Source organism: Otolemur garnettii, unplaced genomic scaffold, assembly GCF_000181295.1.
Source record: "Otolemur garnettii isolate 467f Iridium unplaced genomic scaffold, OtoGar3 scaffold00170, whole genome shotgun sequence".
NCBI classification, from domain to species: domain Eukaryota; kingdom Metazoa; phylum Chordata; class Mammalia; order Primates; family Galagidae; genus Otolemur; species Otolemur garnettii.
Genome location: NW_003852565.1, coordinates 1,753,076 through 1,761,731, shown reverse-complemented (window position 1 = coordinate 1,761,731; position 8,656 = coordinate 1,753,076). Strand labels below are relative to the sequence as shown.

The 8,656-nt window shown below is 45.6% G+C and overlaps 1 protein-coding gene across 1 annotated transcript in view; it reads left to right on the top strand.

Annotated features, from left to right (window-relative positions):
* Positions 1–8,656, top strand: part of GABRG3 (gamma-aminobutyric acid type A receptor gamma3 subunit) — a 585,376-nt gene that overhangs the window by 4,043 nt on the left and 572,677 nt on the right. The window lies entirely within an intron of this gene.

Sequence of the window (8,656 nt, the reverse complement as noted above, 5' to 3'; positions counted from 1 at the left end):
GCCCAGGCCCAGTGCCACCCCGCTTGTGGGAATGGACTCAGGTAGCACGCCCAGGCCCAGTGCCACCCCGCTTGTGGGAATGGACTCAGGTAGCATGCCCAGGCCCAGTGCTACCCTGCTTGTGGGAATGGACTCAGGTAGCACACCTAGGCCCAGTGCCACCCCGCTTGTGGGAATGGACTCAGGTAGCACGTCCAGGCCCAGACATGCCGACCCCCCTTGTGGGAATGGACTCAGGTAGCATGCCCAGGCCCAGACATGCTGACCCCGCTTGTGGCACTCCTGCAGGGGGTTGTCATCGAGGTTCTCGTGGTTCTGCTTAAAACCGCCGAGTCTGCCTCTACCCCCAGAGTGTCTCCCAAGTCGACTGCCGCTGTGTTTCACCAACCCAAAAATCTCACACACACACTGAACACCGACTCCTGTGTTCTCCTTGGGCGAACTGCTGCCTCTCTGTTCATTCATGAACAGTGGCTGTGTGGGAGGGTGGGGCACGGTGCTTTTCTTGGGGACACAGAGAGGTATGAAGGGCTACTTTCAGGGAGACAGATTCATAAACAGACTGGATGCCAGAGAAAAGTGAGATTCGCTGCTGAACAGCCCAGAGGGGGGAAGTCTGGCTGTCCCAGGGAAGTTGCTGTGGGTTCAGGGGCAGGGCCAGCAGGCTGCTTCCTGAGGAGTGAGCTCGACTTACCCTGGCACCCAGGGCGCCCTGTTGCTGGGACGTCAGAGTGACAAACGCTTCTTCTCACTGCTGAGCACGGCACCCTGACACACTGTGTCTGTGAAGTCAAAGGATGCAGCTTAATAGGATGTAAAGAGCTCAACAGTGAAGTGTGCACCTTACAAAAAATAAAAGCAATTTAAAAATAGAAAACTGTGCAAGTGGATCTCGGGGATTGAATTACCAGTGAGGGCATAGAAGGTGAGAGAGAGTAAACCGGTCAAATGAAAGAAAATATTATTGTGAGAAGAAGCACGATGTTAGAGATGTGAACAGGGTTTAACACTGTAAAATTTTATCAGGGATTTGACCATAAAAGTAAAACCTGATAAAATGATGGCTCTTCTTTTCGCAGTGGCCACTTTACAATCAATGAAACAGGGAAAGAAAGGACTGTTCTTCCTTTTCCTCCTTCTCTCCTTCCTCCCCAGTGCTTTCCGCTGTTTATTGATGTTAATACTAAAGATTCAGCTTCAGATGTTCTTCCTGCTAAATGAAAATGAAGCAGCATTTCAATCTATTGTTTAATAGATGAACTTTGTTGTGTTTATCTTGGAGCTGCTTGCTATGTTTTTCTAGTTATGGAGGAGATTAGAAGTGGTTTAGATGGGACCAGGAGAAGATTTATTTACATAAAGCTCTCGCAGCATCCTGTGTCTTTGACATACAAAGTCCCTAAATGTGTACAGTTCCTCCTAGAAATTCTGCCTGGTTTGTTTCCAGACCAGGGATGCCATATGTGAGGAAGCGTAGGAGTTTATTTTTGAGAATATCCACTTTAAACAGCTTTTTAGGAAAGCCCGGAGGGAAACTTGTGCCCTGATGTTTACTCTGTGTGAAGGACCTCACCTTATTGGATCTTCAAGGAGGTGATAGTGGGAAGATGTTGCTGTTTTCATTCATTTGTGTTCAGTGAGCAGAAACCCACAGTGAATCCAGAGCCAGGTTCCAGGTGCACCTGTGTGGCAGTGGCGCCCGGGCTTTGTGTCTCCAGACAGTGCAGAAACACAGCTCTGAGTGCCTGCGAGGCTCCAGCTTTAACGTGGAACTTGTGAGGAAAAGGGCTCGGCCCCAGTCTGGTGTTAGCACACTTTTTCCTGTTTTTTTTTTTTCTGAAATAAATCTATTTTTTGAGCAGCTTTTGGTTTACAGAAAAGTTGAGGAAAAGGTACAGAGTTCCCATGTGCCCCCACCTCCAGCCCTGCGCACCATTTCTTCTGTTCCTAATGTCTGTCTTTACTATGGTTTGTCTGTTATAATCCGTGGACCTTCCTTAACACATCATTGCCCGAAGCCTGTGGTTCACATTCACGTTGAGGTTCACATCATTGCCTGAAGCCTGTGGTTCACATTCACGTTGAGGTTCACATCATTGCCCGAAGCCTGTGGTTCACATTCACACTGAGGTGCACATCATTGCCCGAAGCCTGTGGTTCACATTCACACTGAGGTTCACATCATTGCCCGAAGCCTGTGGTTCACATTCACACTGAGGTTCACATCATTGCCCGAAGCCTGTGGTTCACATTCACACTGAGGTTCACTCTGGTGCAGTTCATTCTATGGGTTGGCAGACGTATGATGCCATGTATCCACCATGACAGCATTGCACCCAGTGGGTCCTCCGTGCCTTGTGTTTACCCCTTCTCTCCCCAGGTCTTGGTGGTCACTTATGTTTTTACTATTTCCAGTTTTTCTTTTTCCAGAACGTCATATAGTTCAAATCATACAGCATATAACCCTTTAAGAATGGCTTCTTTTTCTTTATTTTTAGGAGTCCTGCCATTAATTCACCCAAGCAGATCCGAGATGTGTAGTGAGTCACATGATGTGTTGCCCAGAAATTAATGGGGGGGGGGGCAGTGTCACTCATGGGGCCAGGTTGCCAGAATTGGCTCCATTATATTACACATAACAGAAAAATAGAAAAGTGATAAGATGACAGGCTGCTAACAGGGTCCTGAGAGAAAACCCTCTCGGCCTCTTCTCTGACCCACTCCACTTGTGGCTGAAGTCTGGGAATCAGTCCTGACCAATTTCATTCCAAAAAGGTTGACCTTTACTGAAGGATGATCTGTTGCTTTTTGGAGCCATAAGTATCCAGTGTACACACCCCTATTATGAAATTAATTTAAACCTTTTATATGAAAGCTATAACCTAATAACAACCTAAGGATACAGGGAGGGAGATGGGAGGGGGGAATGGGTGGAGGGAGGAGGATTCGAGGGATCACTTCTGAGGTTTATCTTACAGGGGTACAAGTGAATCTTTCTATGAGTAGAATATGAACGTTTTAACACAATAACTAAGAAAATAACATGAAGGCTATGTTGACCAGTTTGATGGAAGTGTTTCGGGTTGTGTGTGAAAACACCACACTGTACCCCAGAAGTGCATTAATGTACACAGTTACCATTCAATTAAAAAAAAAATAAAGAAGCGATAGCTTAAGTACTATGGTGTCCCCTCCCTGTTTCTTACATTTATCCTGCTTAAGGTTTATGGGAGTTTTTAAATCTGGAGTTTGATACCCTTCATCAGTGTTTGAAAAAGGTGGCCATTATCTATTAAAACATTGCGTCAGCACCATTCTCTCTTAATATTCCAGGGTTCCAGTTATGTGAAGGTCACACAGTTTTCCCAGGTCCCATCTGTCTCTTAGGCTGGTGTCCTCCTTACCTTCCTTCTGTGCTCTGTCCTTCATTCAGTGGAAGGCCCTTGGATCTGTCTTCCATTACTCCTCATCTGAGTTCTGTGATCAAATAAAGCCATCTCTTGAGTTCTTGATATCAGTCACTGTATTTTTCAGTTCTAAAGTTACAGTCTTTCTAATAGGCATCATTCCCCGGTGGAGTTCTCCATCTGTAGTCTACTTCCTTGGACACATTAACCATACAGCCCATGCCACAATATCTGGACCACTCTGGTTCCATTTCTATTATCTATTTTATCGCTTGGTTCTATTTCAGGCTATATTGGGATAGTCTTTAATAGACTGACACTGTCCCTAAGAGTAAATAGAAAAAACTATGTAAAATACAAATTTCAAACTGTGGTACATGTACACCATGGAATATGTTGCAGCCATAAAGAAAGATGGAGACTTTACCTCCTTCATGTTCACATGGATGGAGCTGGAAAATCCATGTTCTTCTTAGCAAAGTATCACAAGAATGGAAGAAAAAGTATCCAGTGTACACAGCCCTATTATGAAACTAGTTTATAGCTTTCATATGAAAGCTATAACCTAATTATAGCCTAAGAATATGGGGAGGGGGAAGAGAGGGGAGGGGGTTGGATGAGTGGAGGGAAGGTGATTGGAGGGATCACATCTGTGGTTTATCTTTCAAGGGTACAAGTGAATTTGTCCAAAAGTAGAATATAAACATCGTAACACAATAACTAAGAAAATGACATAAAGGCTATGTTAACCAGTTTGATGAAAATATTTCAAATAGTATATGAAAACACCACACTGTACCCCATGATTGCATCAATGTACCCAGCTATCATTTAATAATAAAAAAAATAAATAAATTTGACAAAGCCCAAAACAGAGGTGATATGCACATTTCCTGCACGCCACCTCCCTGCTCCCACCCTGGTTTCCGGCTTGTTGCCTCCCACACCCCATCTCTGGTTCCATTTCTATTGTCTGTTTTATTGCTCGGTTTTATTTGCCTGGAAATTTTGACTCTGTGCAAAAATTGGTAGAGGCTTTGAGTGATTCTTTTTTCCTTGCTTCCCTGGAAATCTGAGCTGCCATGAGGTTGGTCTGCACTCTGGCTGAAGCTCAGGGGGGCACTGGTTCTTCTTCCTTTTGAATAGGAAGGACTCCTGAGCCCTTCAGAAGTCTCAACTGAGGGCCAGGAATGCTTTGACACCATAAAGTGGCTGCAAATTCAAATATTCCTTTTAGCCATTTTTACAATTGCTTTTTAATCTCTTACTCTGTGCAGCCCAGCCAGTAAGGTATTGGTTGGTTTACTTCTCTGTCATTTGTTTTCCTGAAATTTTGGCCTTTCCTATTTTGACTTCTAGGCAGTCCCCAGTTGCAGTTTTTGCCTCAAGCTCTACTGGAGTTTTATTTTCTCAGTTTGGGTTTGCCACATTTTGTGTCCTGTCAGTAGGAGACAAATTCAGGTTGGGGTAGGGAGGTGGCGTGCAGGAAATGGGGTTTATCATGGGGCAGCCCCTGTTTTTGGCTTTGTCAAATTTATTTTTGAAATTCATATTTTATGTAGCTTTTAAAATTTACTCTTAGGGAGAGTGTCAGTCTGTTACAGACTACCCCAATATAGCTATGCGGTTTGGGTTTAAAATTGAAGTGTATGTGGAATAAGGTTTGATCCTGGATTGTTAGCAAGGAAATAAGTTGGAACAAATCAAGAAGCCCACTGAGACTTTACAGTGAGGGTTTTTTTTTTTGCTTGCTTTGGTGACTTCTCCAACTGCTTCAGATTCGTGAAGAAGATAGAATTTTCTAGGATCCCTTGTTCCCAGTGGTTCCCAGTAAATAATGAAGCTTTGAAGAAACCAAAGGGAATTAGTTATATGTGTCTTTTAGCAATATGAGCTTCAGGGGAACAAAGTTTATGGCTATTACCAGTTGTTAAAGAGGACGTCCTTATATGTAGTTTTAATATTCTGTTAAACAAAAAATAATACGTTTACACTAAGCTTGCACTTTTTTTTTTTTTAAACAGAGTCTCACTATGCTGCCCTCAGTAGAGTGCTGTGGCACCACAGCTCATAGCAACCCCAGACTCTTGGGCTTAAGCCGTTCTCTTGCCTCAGCCTCCCAAGTAGCTGGGTCTACAGGTGCCTGCCACAATGCCCAGGTATTTTTTTTGTATTGTCATTGTTGTTTAGCAGGCCTGGGCTGGGCCTGGGTTCGAAAATGCCAGCCCCCGTGTATGTGGCTGGCGCCCTAACCATAGAGTGATGGGTGCCGAGCCATAAGCTTACACTTTTTGAGAGTTGGTTCATCCCTAGAAGGAAAGCCCTTCAACAACAGAAGCCTGAGTTTACATTACACCTCTTGCCATCGACATTAATAGAATACACTGCAGAGTCATACAAGGCACATGACAGCAGGAAAAAAGATGACATTTAAAGGCTTTTGAACCTGAGATCTGCTGAGTCTCAGCCTGTGGCAGCTGCCGGTGAGCCCAAGGCTCAGATGTTTGTGATCCCTTGTCTACGCCTACAGTCCGGTCAGAGGCCCTGGTAGATACTTGTCTAATGAGTGAGTGGATAAACATCATCCCCACCTCTGTCTCTCCATACCCCCCCCCCTTTTAGTACCTCTTTACATGTGAACATGCTTACTATCAATCTGCTCACTGTGCCCTTTGCTATGTGTTTAGGTCACAGTGTCCTTAGTTAATCGGCAAGCTCTTGATCCAGTGGTCTTAGCTCGGTGTTTCTGCTGTTCCTGCTGAGCTCATGGGCAATGGAGCTGGGACTTAGAAGCTGGTGTGGGATTCCAGAGGCCCTCTACCAGGGGATGAAAAAACCACCGCACACACTTCCCCAGACTTCCCCAAACAAGGTATTGCATGCTGAAAGAGGTGTCTTAAGTGTAAAACTGGTGGGGTTTTTTTTTTTTTTTTCATTCTTTTGTTTCAGGTGAATATGAGGTTACATACCAATAGGTTATATATTTGACACATGATAGGTAAAAATCAGAGCTGCACTTGTGTCCTACACCCGGACTGGTGGATTTTAAACCTACATGGTACATCATCTTTCTTTGTCCTTTGATATCCTACAACTTCTTGCCACTTTATACAAAATGTCATGAGAGATGCCACCTGGTAGGATGGGGCATTCATGTCTGTTGTGAGAGTGAATGGGAACTTTTCAATGATTTAAGAACAGGGAGCTGGTGCAGCACCTGTAGCTCAGTGAGTAGGATGTCCGCCATATACACTGAAGCAGGTGGGTTTGAACCCAGCCTGGACCTGCTAAACAATGACAACTGCATCAAAAAATAGCTGGGCATTGTGGTGGGTACCTGTAGTCCTAGCTACTTGGGAGGCTGAGGGAAGAGAATTGCTTGAGCCCAAGAGTTTGAGGTTGCTGTGAGCTGTGACGCTACAGCACTCTACTGAGGGCAACATAGTGAGACTGGGTCTCAAAAAGAAAGAACACGAAGCTGTCTGTAATAATAGTAACGCATCTGACCTCTGTTAGCAGTGATGTCATGTACTAACTCCATCGACCTTTCCACCTGTATTGGGTATTTCACAATTGATATCCATCATTCTTCACAATATCTGAGCTACGTTATGTGCCTCAGGAGAGAACACCTGCTTCATGTTGCATAGAACTTCTTTTTCTGACAGGTGGGGCTGTTTGTCCCACATGCCTTCCCTTCCGATGCCAGGCACTTGCTCTGCTCCGGGGAGTCCCTTGCGATGTTTGCATGTTTCATCTCTCCCCTTCCTTTCCTCGCTTCTGTTGAGCTTGGACTCCTCCTGGACTCCTCCTTGCCAGTGGACAGCACCCTTCTGCTCCCTGCAACCCCTCACACAGGTACCGCAGTGCCCTCCTGGACAGGAGCTGAGCTCCCCAAGCTGCCCAAGGTGCCAGGGACACAGCCTACCCCACACCACGCAGAGCCCAGGGTACGGGGACAACACTTGCCGCAGGTGCCCTGATCTGGGCCAGGCCCTGTCTATTCTGCTTTCTCCTGGAACGGCCACTGCATTTCTCTTTCTGGGATTATTACTTTCACTCTTCACTTTACACTCCCACCACTCCTGTACAGTTGATCCTTCTTTCAGCTACTTTGGCAATTAAAACCTCTCAGTTCTGCCACTCAAGTTGTCCTCCTTTACTTCCTTACAGGCCGAGCTTCTGTCTGACCCCAGGTAGTGTAGACAGCTCTGAAGGGCCCTGCTCAGAGTAGCTTTTTGTCTCCTGCTGTGATTTCCAGGGCCTCTGTGCATGTACAAGAGGATTAATTGCATGTCACGGCTCTGTGAAATTCATTTGCAGGAGAGTAATCTTCAAACTGGAAAGGATATAATAAGTATCAGGAATTAATTCATTCCTGACATTAAAGGAAGTTGTTTATTTTTAAAATATAAGTGTCCCAATCCAGATAAATCCTGACTGTAGGACCCTGAAAGAGTCTGTCCACTTGAGCACAAAGACAGTATCTGTGGTCTTTGATCACTTCCAGACACTGACACAGATGCTGAGTGTCTGAGGATGGACAGAGTACCTTGATTTTCAAAACAGAAGGAAAGATGAGTAGGAAACATCACGGTTGGGGCATCCTTGGTTGTGTGTCTCCCACTGTGGTCCCCAGAGGAGAACACCATCTCTCCAGTGCTTCTCTTTTTGTAGGGAAAACACTTTTCAAAGAAAACCAGAGCTGGCAAAGTGAAAGTATGGATGGTCAAGTTCCTTAGGATTGGTGCATTATGCAGTCGGGGACTGGGACTGCAGTGTTTAGCTGGGATTGGTGCAGTATGCAGTCAGGGACCGGGACTGCAGTGTGTAGCTGGGATTGGTGCAGTATGCAGTGGGAGACCAGGACTTAAGTGTGTAGCTGGGATTGGTGCAGTATGCAGTCAGGGACCGGGACTGCAGTGTGTAGCTAGGATTGGTACAGTATGCAGTCAGGGACCGAGACTGCAGTGTGTAGCTGGGATTGGTGCAGTATGCATTTGGGGACCAGGACTGCAGTGTGTAGCTGGGATTGGTGCAATATGCATTTGGGGACCAGGACTTAAGTGTGTAGCTGAGATTGGTGCATTATGCAGTGGGGGACTATGACTGCAGTGTGTAGCTAGGATTGGTGCAGTATGCAGTGGGAGACCAGGACTGCAGTGTGTAGCTGGGATTGGTGCAGTATGCAGTGGGGGACTATGACTGCAGTGTGTAGCTAGGATTGGTGCAGTATGCAGTGGGGGACT